Source organism: Mustela nivalis, assembly GCF_964662115.1.
Source record: "Mustela nivalis genome assembly, chromosome: 18".
Classification (NCBI taxonomy): domain Eukaryota; kingdom Metazoa; phylum Chordata; class Mammalia; order Carnivora; family Mustelidae; genus Mustela; species Mustela nivalis.
In genome coordinates, this window is record NC_139037.1 from 47,120,979 (window position 1) to 47,133,201 (window position 12,223).

General features: G+C 45.4%; 1 long non-coding RNA gene across 1 annotated transcript; it reads left to right on the top strand.

Annotated features, from left to right (window-relative positions):
* On the top strand, positions 1 to 6,501 carry LOC309852655. The gene is made up of 2 exons (XR_014305310.1): positions 1 to 866; positions 5,153 to 6,501. It is a non-coding gene; the product is annotated as an uncharacterized lncRNA (long non-coding RNA).
* Positions 6,502 to 12,223: the final 5,722 nt, after the last annotated feature.

Here is a 12,223-nt window from a genome sequence, read left to right on the forward strand (position 1 = left end):
GAAACTTGACAAGAATCTTGTCAGGCACGTTTGTCTCATTTGCTGCTTGTGATACATTCCTAGCTCCCAGGTCTCCCACCTGAGAACTGCCTACCATGGGTTGCTTCGGTTCGTAAAATAAGAAAAACCTTATAGTTTAAGTTGTCTCTAAATTTGGGGGTTCTAGTTACTATGCAGTGGTTTATAGTAGATTTGGGCCCTGCACGCATCACAATTTTTGTATGGCAGAAAATGGCACCTCAGTTTTGGGCCAATTCGTATTGCTGCTCATAGCCTCTTTATGATAGAGTTGTCGTTCTCATTAATGGCATGGATGCCTGGGTGACTAGCCTCCAGATACCCGCATATGGCCCCTTAAAGAGGGGCAACCGACCCTCTGCCATTGAGCAGGGGCGTTCCGTTCCCCAGAGGGCCTCGCAGTCAAGGATGGCCTTCTCTCCCGGGGTCAGATGGGGAATCCCCTTACCTAGGCCTTGCGATCTACAGTTCCCAGAACGCCCTGCGTTGACGACAGAGTCTCTGAGCCAGTAAAGGCTTAGAAAAGAGGCGCCCCGTGATTGAGCACAAAGGGTCGGGGCGGGACTTCCGGCGTCGGGTCCTTGACCAATAATTGGGCGGCTTGCTTGTTTTGTCAGCTTGTGGGAGGTTCCGGAGGGAAGAGCAGGGAAGGGCAGGGTCGGGGAGGGGCGGTGTCTGCGCGAAAGCCGGCTTTATCCGGGATAAAGTCTAGGGGTCGGGGACTTCGCCGCCTGCGGGGACCGCCTGGAGACCTCGGTGTCTGCGACTGCCCGGGCCGCTCAGCTGTCATCACTTCGCTCCGCCGAGAGGCTCCTATGGCGGCGGCCGCGCCCAGGGACACAGCTGAGGTAAGCTCTCGTCCCCTGGGCCCTCCCCTCCGCCCCCTACCCTGCCCGGGAGGCCCGAGCGCGAGGCGCCTGCTCACGGCCCTGCGGCCCAGGCCCCAGTGTCCGGGACAGGGAGGCGCCGGTGGGTGGGGGCGCGTGTGTAAGCGCCCGCGGGCTGCGTGCGGGAGCGGGGGCGGGGGCTGCAGGGGGCCTGAGGGGGGAGGATTCTGCCTTCAGGGGCGAGAGGGTCCGGCGGATCCACGCCTGCACTGGCGGGCCGAGGTGCGGTACCTTCGTGAGGACTTTGGACGCCAAGGGGACTTTTGGCCAAAGGAGGGACCTAAGGGGTGATGAGGACATCCAGGCCCTGAGAGATTTGGTCTTTGTTCAAGGTCACACAGCTGGTAAAAGGCAAAACCGAGTACTCAGGCGCAGAGTAGAACCAAGCCTGAGGTCAGCTGGCTCCTGGGCCAGGCAGGGGTCCAGTGAGCCCGTCGAATCCCAGCACTGACGCACTTCTTAAGGGCCTGCCTCTTCAGCACAGGTTCTCGTGGCTGTAGAAGGGCTACACAGGGAACTGGAGGGTGTCCTGGTCCCTCACTGCCCCAGACCCTCACCCCAGTGTCCTCTGACTGTGGTGTCCCGAGGCTCTTCATGCCATTCCTCCCTCCTTGAATCTGGTGAACCTGGAGAACCCCTAAGCCCAGGTTGTGGTGGGAAGTCCACAGTTCAACGGAGAGCGTCCTTGCCATACCTCAGGCAGGCATTCCCTTTCTGGTAATCGTCTGCAAACAGGTGTGGAAAGTTAACCCAGGAGTGGGTACTAGGATGTGCTAGTGCTTCCAGGAAACTGAGGTCAGGAATGTTCAGAAACCACAGGTCTCCTTCCTTTGAGGTAGGAGTAAATAGCAAATGAATAGGTGTCTTGTCAAGTGACTGCCAGAGATGTTGGGTGTGTATTCTAGAAGTAATAAAAAATTTCAATCCCAAGGTCTTGGGAGGCTTCATCTGGCTTCACAGTGGAAAACAGACTATGGGCTTGATTGGGTCCTAACAAATGACAGTCATTGTCAGGCTCCTGCTCTAGTCCAGGTGAGGGTGCATGGAGGGGTTGTTGCCTGGGAAATAGTTGGATTCTGGCTGTGTGTTTTAAGAGGGGCAACTAGACTTTCTGATGTGCACAGTGAGGGAACAAAAGAGATAATCAGTGATGATCTCAGAGCTTTTGGTCTAAGGAATGGGAGCTGCATCACTGTGTTACTAGAATCCGGTCCATGGACACAGTAACAGTTGAGGCGAGGCTGGACTTCGAATTTAAAAGCAGACAAGGGGGGCGCCTGGGTGGCTCAGTGGTTTGGGCTGCTGCCTTTGGCTCGGGTCATGATCTCAGGGTCCTGGGATCGAGCCCCGCATCGGGCTCCCTGCTCCGCAGGAAGCCTGCTTCCCTCTCTCTCTCTCTCTGTCTGCCTCTCTGCCTACTTGTGATCTCCGTCTTTCAAATAAACAAATAAAATTAAAAAAATTAAAAAAAAAAAAAAGCAGACAAGGTTTTATTGGGGCAACAGCTACAATGGAAGGGAGACACAGTCACAACAAAGGTGTCAGACTGACTCTCCAGACAATAGCCGGGGAAGGTTATAAAGGATCTAGAGTGGAGAAAGAGTGATGTCTAAGCATGTGGGACTGAGGACACACAAGGAGCTGGGCAGGTGGTTGACAGAATGAACTTCTTCACACATTGGGTATTTTATTTGTAGTTGTCACCCCCTCTGGGAGTGATTTATAGCTTTATCATGAGGTAAAGGTAACTGTCAGTCACTCCCTGGCCGGTCTGCACAGGCGTGAGTCCCTGTGTCTGGGGTTAAGCTCAGACTGATCTGGGTGGTTTTGTTGCTGCTTGAAGGGTAGTTTTGGTTTCCATGCTAGGATGCTACGCCCCTTGGGTCTTTTGCCGGAGTTAAGAGATAAATGGAAAAGAGGAATGTGAGGAAAAATGGTGGGACAAAGATCGGTGGATATAAGCAGCTGAGAAGGAAAGATCAAGCCTTGGTCTTAAGCTGGTGGGAAATTCACACGAGCAAGTTGGTGTTCACTGAGGATATCAGGAGCTTTGTTCTGGCCATTTCAAGAGTCTGAGGTTTGGGGTACCTGGGTGGCTCAGTGGGTTAAGCCTCTGCCTTCGGCTCAGGTCATGATCTCAGGGTCCTGGGATTGAGCCCCGCATCAGGCTCTCTGCTCAGCAGGGAGCCTGCTTCCCCCCTCTCTCTCTGCCTGCCTCTCTGCCTACTTGTGATCTCTGTCTGTCAAATAAATAAATAAAATCTCTAAAAAAAAAAAAAAAGTCTGAGGTTTTTTACAAATCATTGACTGGAGTGGTTGCTCAAATGAGCAACTAACACACAGGTCAGGAAGTCTGGGGAGGGATTCAGATTAGAGACATGGACGATGTGGTAGCTAAGGTGTGTACCACGATGAGTAAGCTGTGGGCCACATTGAGGCAAGCTTGAGGTTGTGGTGGCAAAGCTCTTTGGAGGCCATGTGTGGAGAATGGGGACCCAGGACTGGGTCTCTTGCTTGGGTACCTGGTGATGGTATTAGGCTTTATAAATGTAGGTAAGTGGACCTAAAGATTTGGTGTATCAGGCAGGATATAGTCTGGTAGGTAGCCAAAGCTTCCCAGGGAAGAGTGGCTTTCCGATGGATGCAGAGACAAGGGGTAATGGATGAAAGATGACACTCAGGCCAGAGCTGGTACTTAGAGCCACTTTTTAGACTTAGCAAGATTTTTTGAGGACTTTGGTGGAGTGTGAAGTGTTTCATTCAGCCTGGTCAGGGGAAAATAGGATTATCTGTGAGAATCACTAGGCCTGGGATGGGCAATTCATGGGGGTGGTCTTGGAATGATGGGGAAAGAGAAATTTTTTATTTGCTGAGGTGTCAGCAAGTACATCAAGGAAATAGAATGGAACTCTGGCTATCTGAGATCCACACGTGGCTCTGTGTGTCTGAGTCTGAGGCAAGGATCAGAGCCACAGGGTGAGGTCTTTGTAAAACGATTTGGAGTAACACTGCTATGGGGACCCGTGGGAAGTTGGTGGTCTTAAGGGATCCTGTGTGAGTATTGCCAACAGTACTGTGGATGCTATCTGCCAAATTGTGGCAGAAGGCCTAAACCCTATATAATGCACTTTCTTGACGTTTGATGAGACTAAGTGCTCAAATGGCCTGAGTTCAAGTTCTCCTCCCCACACTGCTTCGTGGGATAATAGCTTCTAGCCCAACAACCCTTTTCACAAAGGGAACATGGCGCAGTTCCCGCTTATCTCTTTGTAGAAGGTTCAGTCCCTACCAGCCCACAGGCTTAAACAAGCCAGTCCCATCCTCCTGTGGGATTCAGAGTGCTCTCAACCTTTTCATTCTACAAGGATAACATCTCACAGCCCCGGTTCGTTCACTCTTTTTTAGATGCAGCTCCCATGTGGGCCTTTATATGGTGAGTGTTATCCTGTTCTCAGAGATGTGAATTTAGGGGATAAATAAAGTGCTGTCAGGCTCATCTGTCCAGTCTCAGGTTGTGTGTTTGGCCATTACCATAATCTAAGAGTGGGACTAAGAAGAGGCAGTAACATCTGGGTAGGTCAGGCAGATGCGTGAGGAGCGGGGCAGGAGGTGGTGGCAGCCATGGTCACAGAGCTGTGGGATGTGGAGACGGAGGGATGTGCAGCCCAAAGAATGGTGTGTGCTTGGAGAGGGAGCTTTGTCAGACGACCCTAGAGCCCTATGTTGATAATCACAAGGCAACGACCCTACCAGGGGAGTCACTTGTCAGGAGGTGGTGGATCCCGGTCACTGGCCCCACAGCTTACATAGGCATTTGTCCACCTGTCTGTTGCTGGTGGTTGAACCCAGTGGTCAGTGGAACCAAGAGGTAACAACAGCACTGATAGTACCAGGGCTTGATGTCTCCTCTAAGTTGGGAGGCGTGGGAGACAGATGGTTATAGGGTAGATGTGTGGAGAAAGGGACTGTGGCTCCTCAGAAGTAGACTGTTTGTGGTTTCATGCGTCATCATCATAGCAGGGCAGTGTGACCTTTCAAGATAGAGCTTATAGCTGTCCACACTATAAGCAGGAGGAGCAGATTTCCTATCACTGTTACTGAATTTTGAATCAAAATATCCTAGAAGACTAAATGATGTGAAATGTGAGCCTGCAAATGTGTAAGGTTGATTAAATAAATAGCAGGATGTTCTAGAAGGAACTAAAACCTTAGAGACTGTACTTGGAACATTTGTTTTTCTTGCCCAGCAGGTGAAGCAGAACTGAGAGACCCACATGTCACCGTCAAGGAGATGAAGGGATGAATGCCAGGGAGCCTGAAGAGACCGGTGTAGAGGTGTCCATCAGACCATATTGATGGTTCATAATTGGGTTCTTCAAAAAGACAAAATGGAAGAAAGTAAAAGGACACCAACATACTCATCAGGATGAAATTGGCTTTTGTCCCATCAAGATGAGAATGGAGGGCTCCTGGGTGGCTCAGTGGGTTAAAGCCTCTGCCTTCGGCTCAGGTCATGGTCCCAGGGTCCTGGGATCTATTCTCGCATCGGGCTCTCTGCTTAGAGAGCCTGCTTCTTCATTTCTCTCTGCCTGCCTCTCTGCCTACTTGTGATCTCTGTCTGTCAAAAAAATAAATAAAATCTTAAAAAGAAAAAAAAAAAAAGATGAGAATGGAGCTTGGGGCTTTGGTTTCACAGAAAGGTCTGGGGGAAAGGCCATGACTATGAATGTGTTGGATTTGCTGCTTGTGCTTGAACAGAACAAGGATGTGGTGCCACTTGGTAGATGAGACCAGAGCACCTAATGTCAGTGGACGACAGCATGCATACATGCAGTGAGATAATACCTCTGGAATATCCAGTGAACTGTACTATGTAATTTTTAAAAAGATTTTATTTATTTATTTGACAGAGATCACAAGTAGGCAAGAGAGGCCACAGAGAGAGAGGGAAGCCAGCTTCCCACTGAGCAGGGAGCCTAATGCGGGGCTGATCCCAGGACCCTGAGATCATGATCTGAGCCGAAGATAGAGGCTTTAACCCACTGAGCCACCCAGGTGCCCCTGTACTGTGTATTTTTTCAGTAGTTTTTTGTTGTTGTTGTTTATTTTGGAGCCATTTGCTTAAATAGCCGTAAATTTGTTTAAGGGAGATGCAGGGTGCATGAGAGGAAACCACAGAAGCCAGTGACTCTGTGGGAACATCATTCTAAGTTCCATCCACTGCAAAGTATTGTGGCAAAGCTTAAGGTTCTGAAAACCACTCAGAAAGCAGGTAATGCTAAGAAAAACCTTCTGCCCTGTCTGTGAAAATAAAGACAAGTTAATATCCAACATCATTCCAGAAAATAAATTCCACTCAGAAGCTGTCATTCACTGACAAATCTCATCAGAGAGAAGCTCTACGGAATAGCCCCTTCTTTTCAGTTAGCAAAGTAAAATTATAAAAATAAATGAGTAAAGTGTTTCCAAGGATCCCAGATGCAGTATGGTTGAGAAAGATAACATCCAAATTTAAGTCAGAAACAATTACATCAATTTAGAGGACATGGGGGGGGGGCGTTGATTTTTTTTAAATCAGAGAAATAAGCAAACTTTATTTATTTATTTATTTTTTTAAAGACTTTATTTATTTACTTGAGAGAGAGAGACAGTGAGAGAGAGCATGAATGAGGAGAAGGTCAGAGAGAGAAGCAGACTCCCCATGGAGCTGGGAGTCCGATGCGGGACTCGATCCCGGGACTCCAGGATCATGACCTGAGCCGAAGGCAGTCGTCCAACCAACTAAGCCACCCAGGCGTCCCAATAATAAGCAAACTTTAAAATAAAATTGGCTTGGGGCGCCTGGCTGGCTCAGCCAGTGGAGCATGGAACTCTCGGTCTCAGGGTCATGAATTTGAGCCCCAGGTTGGTGTACAGCTTACTTAAAATATGTATATATATAAATGACATTGATTAAATAAAATAAAATTGGCTTATTATTACACTCATGTGATTTTTCACATAACTCACTTTTTCAACTCAATTTAATAGAAACATTAATCAGGTCTTTCGTACACATGAATTTATTTTTTGGAGTTTTTTTTTTATAATAACACAAAGATTTAAGCCTATCTGGTGTCTGTCAGTCGAAGACTGACTAAACCACGAAGCACGCCAAGGCAGAGCGGTAGGCAGTGTGGAGACGATGAGGAAGTTCGCTCAATGGCTGTGACTCAGAACATACTGTTGGGTGAAAAAGAAGAGGAAGAAGGTGTCACAGTATTTTGTACAGGTAGCTTTATTTTTCTCAGAATAGAAGGAAATTTATTTTTTTGTTGTTTCTCTTCAGTGTCATTATGGGTTGATTGGCTGATACTCCAAGAACCTACTGAATATATTGATGTTAACTTGACAAAAAGAGAGATAAGGAGATACTGTGTTTTTTTGGAATGTCCTATAGAAAAAAGTATCAGGGGGCGCCTGGGTGGCTCAGTGGGTTAAAGCTGCTGCCTTCCACTCAGGTCATGATCCCAGGGTCCTGGGATCAAGCCCCACATCAAGCTCTCTGCTCCTTGGGGAACCTGCTTTCTCCTCTCTCTCTCTGCCTGCCTGTCTGCCTACTTGTGATCTTTGTCTGTCAAATAAATAAATAAAATCTTTTAAAAAAAAAGAAAAAAAGAAAAGAAAAAGGTAACAATGGCTCCATATGAGTAATTTTACCCAAATACCAAATCTAATTTTGATCCCACCCATTGATTAAGGGACTGTCCAAAGGAACAATGGGGCATTGAGGATTATATTACGAGAAAGCAGTAAGCCAAATTAATATATGTGAAATTCTGTAAGATATATGAATCTTCATAAAATGTAGTAAGATAAAAGGAACAGGATATCTGTAGAATATAATAAAGTCTAGAGAATATAAATATGATGTAATGGTCAGAAAAATATTTGAATGCTGATTCCAATGAACAACTCTGAATATTTAATCAGCATATCAGAATTTGAGTACTGATTTGGTATTTGATGATTTTAAGCAGCTATAATTTATATGTGATAAGAATACTGTATGTTAAATAAAATACTATATTTTTTTAAAGATTTTATTTATCAGAGAGAGAAGGGGGAGAGAGCGAGCACAGGCAGACAGAATGGCAGGCAGAGGCAGAGGGAGAAGCAGGCTCCCAAGGAGCCCGATGTGGGACTCGATCCCAGGATGCTGGGATCATGACCTGAGCCGAAGGCAGCTGCTTAACCAACTGAGCCACCCAGGCGTCCCATAAAATACTATTTTATAAAAAATATTATTTCATGAACATTCATGGAAGTGTTTAGAGGCACAATTATATGGCTTGTTAAATTATCCTTAACATGGATTGGCTTTGGAGGCAACTTGGGTGGGTTTATACATGAAATGAGTTTGGCAGTGGGTAGGTCCTGTGAAGCTCTGTTATGGGTCCACATGATTCGTTTATTAACTCTCTTTTGTAGTTGTCTGAAAATTTGAAGTTACTGAAAAGTCATTATTTCAATAATTAACAAATTCAGATAAATATTTTTCCCTATTTGCTAAAATGATTCTTTTATTTTCTAGGGCACCATTTTTTAAAAAAAGATTTTATTTATTTGAGAGAGAGACAGACAGACAGACAGAAAGAGAAAGCATGAGAGGGGAGGTCAGAGGGAGAAGCAGACTCCCCATGGAGCCGTGAGCCCAATGCCGAACTCAATCCCAGGACTCCAGGATCATGACCTGAGCTGAAGGCAATCGCCCAACCAACTGAGCCACCCAGGAACCGGAGGGCACCATTCTTTATGTTGCATTGTTTAGCCTTCAATTTTAAGAGAGTGTTATATGGAAGTCTCTATTACTCTCATCATTTTTCTCATCATTTTTCCTAAGCAAGGATCAATAATTTACATGCCATCCCCATTGGGAGGAGAGGGCAGTAGAAGAAGTAAAGTCAGCCATGTAGGTAGGGCTTGCATGCTGAAGAAGAGAAGACCCAACTAAGCTGGCCATTATTTTGTATTTATGATCATTTTTTTACTTTGTTAAGTAGGTGATCAAGTCCAGATTATAATTTTTTTACATCAGACTTTATTTTGTAAGGGCAGTTTTAGATTCACAGCAAAGTTGCGTGGAAGTTACAGAGGTTTCCATATACCCCTTCCCCCCAACATAAACAGAAACCCCCCTCCTCTCTACATCCTACATTAGTGGTATATTTTGTTAAAATCAACAAATCTGGGGGCACCTGGGTGGCTCAATGGGTTAACGCCTCTGCCTTCGGCTCGGGTCATGATTCCAGGGTCCTGGGATCGAGCCCCACATCAGGCTCTCTGCTCAGCAGGGAGCCCCTTTCCTCCTCTCTCTCTGCCTGCCTCTCTGCCTACTTGTGATCTCTGTCTGTCAAATAAATAAAATCTTTTTTAAAAAAAAACAAATCTGCACTGACACGTCACCCAAAGTCCACAGTTAACATTGGGGTTCACTCCTGGTTTGGGGCTTTCTGTGGGTTTTGGCTAGTGTGTAGTCAGCTGTATCCACCATCACAGTATCATACTTAGTTTCACTGCCCCCCACATCTGTGCTCTGCCCATTCAGCTCTCTCCCGACCCCAGCTCCTAGCAAACACCGATCATTTTACTGTTTTTTTTACTGTAGTTCTACCTTTCCCAGAATGGCCTATACTTGTAGTCATAAAGTATATACTCTTTTAGGATTGACTTCTTTTTTTTTTTTTTTTTTTTTTTAAAGATTTTATTTATTTATTTGACAGAGAGAGATCACAAGTTGGCAGAGAGGCAGGCAGAGAGAGAGGAAGGGAAGCAGGCCCTCTGCTGAGCAGAGAGCCCGATGCGGGCCTTGATCCCAGGACCCTGAGATCATGACCCGAGCCGAAGGCAGCGGCTTAACCCACTGAGCCACCCAGGCGCCCTAGGATTGACTTCTTTTGCTTAGTAATATGCATTCAGGTTTCCTCCATGCCTTTTCATGGTTTGATAACCTCTTATCAAATAATATCCCATTATCTGGATGGACCATAGTTTGTTTATCCATTTACCTATTGAAGGACATCTTGGTTGCTTCCTAGTTTTGGGAATTATGAATACAGGAGCTATAAATAAATATCTATTATCAGGTTTTAACGCCTTAAGTAAATACCAAGGGGCACAATGCTAGATTGTATGATAAGAATATGATTAGTTTTGTAGGAAACCACCAAACTGTCATCCAAAGTGGCTGTACCATTTTGCATTTCTACCAGCAATGAATGAGAGTTTCTGTTGCTCTATATCCTTTCCAGCTTTGTCATATCAGTATTCTGGATTTTGGCCACATCTTATAGGTATGTAGTGATATCTCATTTTATTTTGAAATTCCTAATATCAAATGATGTTGAGCATCTTTTCATATGCTTGTTTGCCATCCATATATCATGTTTGGTGAGGTATCTGTCATGGTTATGTTAAAAAACAAACAACATAGTTTAATTAGCACATTTAAGTTAACAGCACCTAAACCACCTAAAATTTTACCACTTAAAATTTAGATGCTGTCAGAGAATTCAAATTAGGATTCATCATAGCATCACTCACTTCAAATCCATAATAGTATCTTACTTGTTTAGATTAATAGTCAATAAACTATTGACTAACAACTATCAATTGGAACTAGACTTAGGGAGCATCAGACATTTGGTAAATTTCAGATTCGTTACTGTGATTATATGCTAACAAAAAATATTTCTGGGGCACCTGGGTGGCTCAGTGGGTTAAGCCGCTGCCTTCGGCTCGGGTCGTGGTCTCAGGGTCCTGGGATTGAGTCCCGAATTGGGCTCTCTGCTCAGCAGGGAGCCTGCTTCCTCCTCTCTCTCTCTGCCTGCCTTTCTGCCTACTTGTGATCTCTCTCTGTCAAATAAATAAAATCTTAAAAAAAATATATTTCTGGAGGCATGCCCAACAAATGATGACAGAACTTAACTCTTGCATTATAGGGGATGGGCAGTGGAAACAGGAGAAAGAGGAAATACCATTTATTGTATGTATATGCACATAAATCTCAAAATTTTCTAAACAAAAATATTTTCTACATATTGAAAAAATAAGGAAAATGATACACTCTGTGTGTGTGTGTGTGAAATTAACATGTACAAATGATAAAAAATAGGAAGTTATAATAAAGAGGAATTCAAAATGAATTTAATTACTCAGATATATCATTTAAATGGGAGTTAGGGGGCACCTGGGTGGCTCAGTGGATTAAGGGGCTGCCTTCAGCTCAGGTCATGATCTTGGGGTCCTTGGACTGAGCCCCATGTTGGCCTCCCTACTGAGTGGGGAGTCTGCCTTTCCCTGTGCCCCTTCCCCCACTCATGTTCATGTGCTCTTTCTCACTCTGCTCTCTCTCAAATAAATCTTTAAAAAAAAAAAATGGGAGTCAGCACCACAAAATTTGGATAAATCATAGAGATCACAAAAGATCTTTGATTCCTGGACCAGTTGTGGTTACATGTCTCAACTCCATTAAAAACTGCAGTCATTTGTGAAAAAAATCAAGCCTGTTTCCCATCTTTTATCACACAGTTTCTGTGGAAGGACATTAAGGGACTCAATTGGCACATCTTATTTTCAGTGAGAGTGATGGAAGAATCCCCATGTCACAGCTCCGCGGTTTAAATTGTGGAGGTCAGATCAGACCCAAGTTGTCACTGCTCAAAGAACGAGTTGGGCAGTTACTTTAGAAAGCCTAACAAATGTGGAGCTGATGCTGATGTTTGGGGACCACCAAGGCACTTTCATAGTACCAGGGAGACACTTAGACCTTAACACCATTATTCCTTCATCTTCATTATTCCTCCCCTCTAAGCTTGGCAATCTTTCACTCATTCTTTCTTTTATCAAATGAGGTGTTTTTTTGTTTTGTTTTGTTTTAAACGATTTTACTTATTTGACAGAGATCACAAGCAGGCAGAGAGGCAGGCAGAGAGAGAGGGAGAAGCAGGCCCCCCATGGAGCAGAGAGCCCGACCTGGGGCTCCGATCCCAGGACCTGGGATCATGACCCGAGCCGAAGGCAGAGGCTTAACCCACTGACCCACCCAGATGCTCCTGTTTGTTTGTTTTTAAAGATTTTTATTTCTTTATTTGACAGAGATCACAAGTAGGCAGAAAGGCAGGCAGAGAGAGAAGGGGGGAAGCAGGCTCTCTGCTCAGTAGGGGCTGATTTGGGGCTCGATCCCAGGACCCTGGGATCATGACCTGAGCCGAAGGCAGAGGCTTTAACCCACTGAGCGACCCAGGTGCCCCCAAGGTGTTTATTTTTTTAAAAAAAGA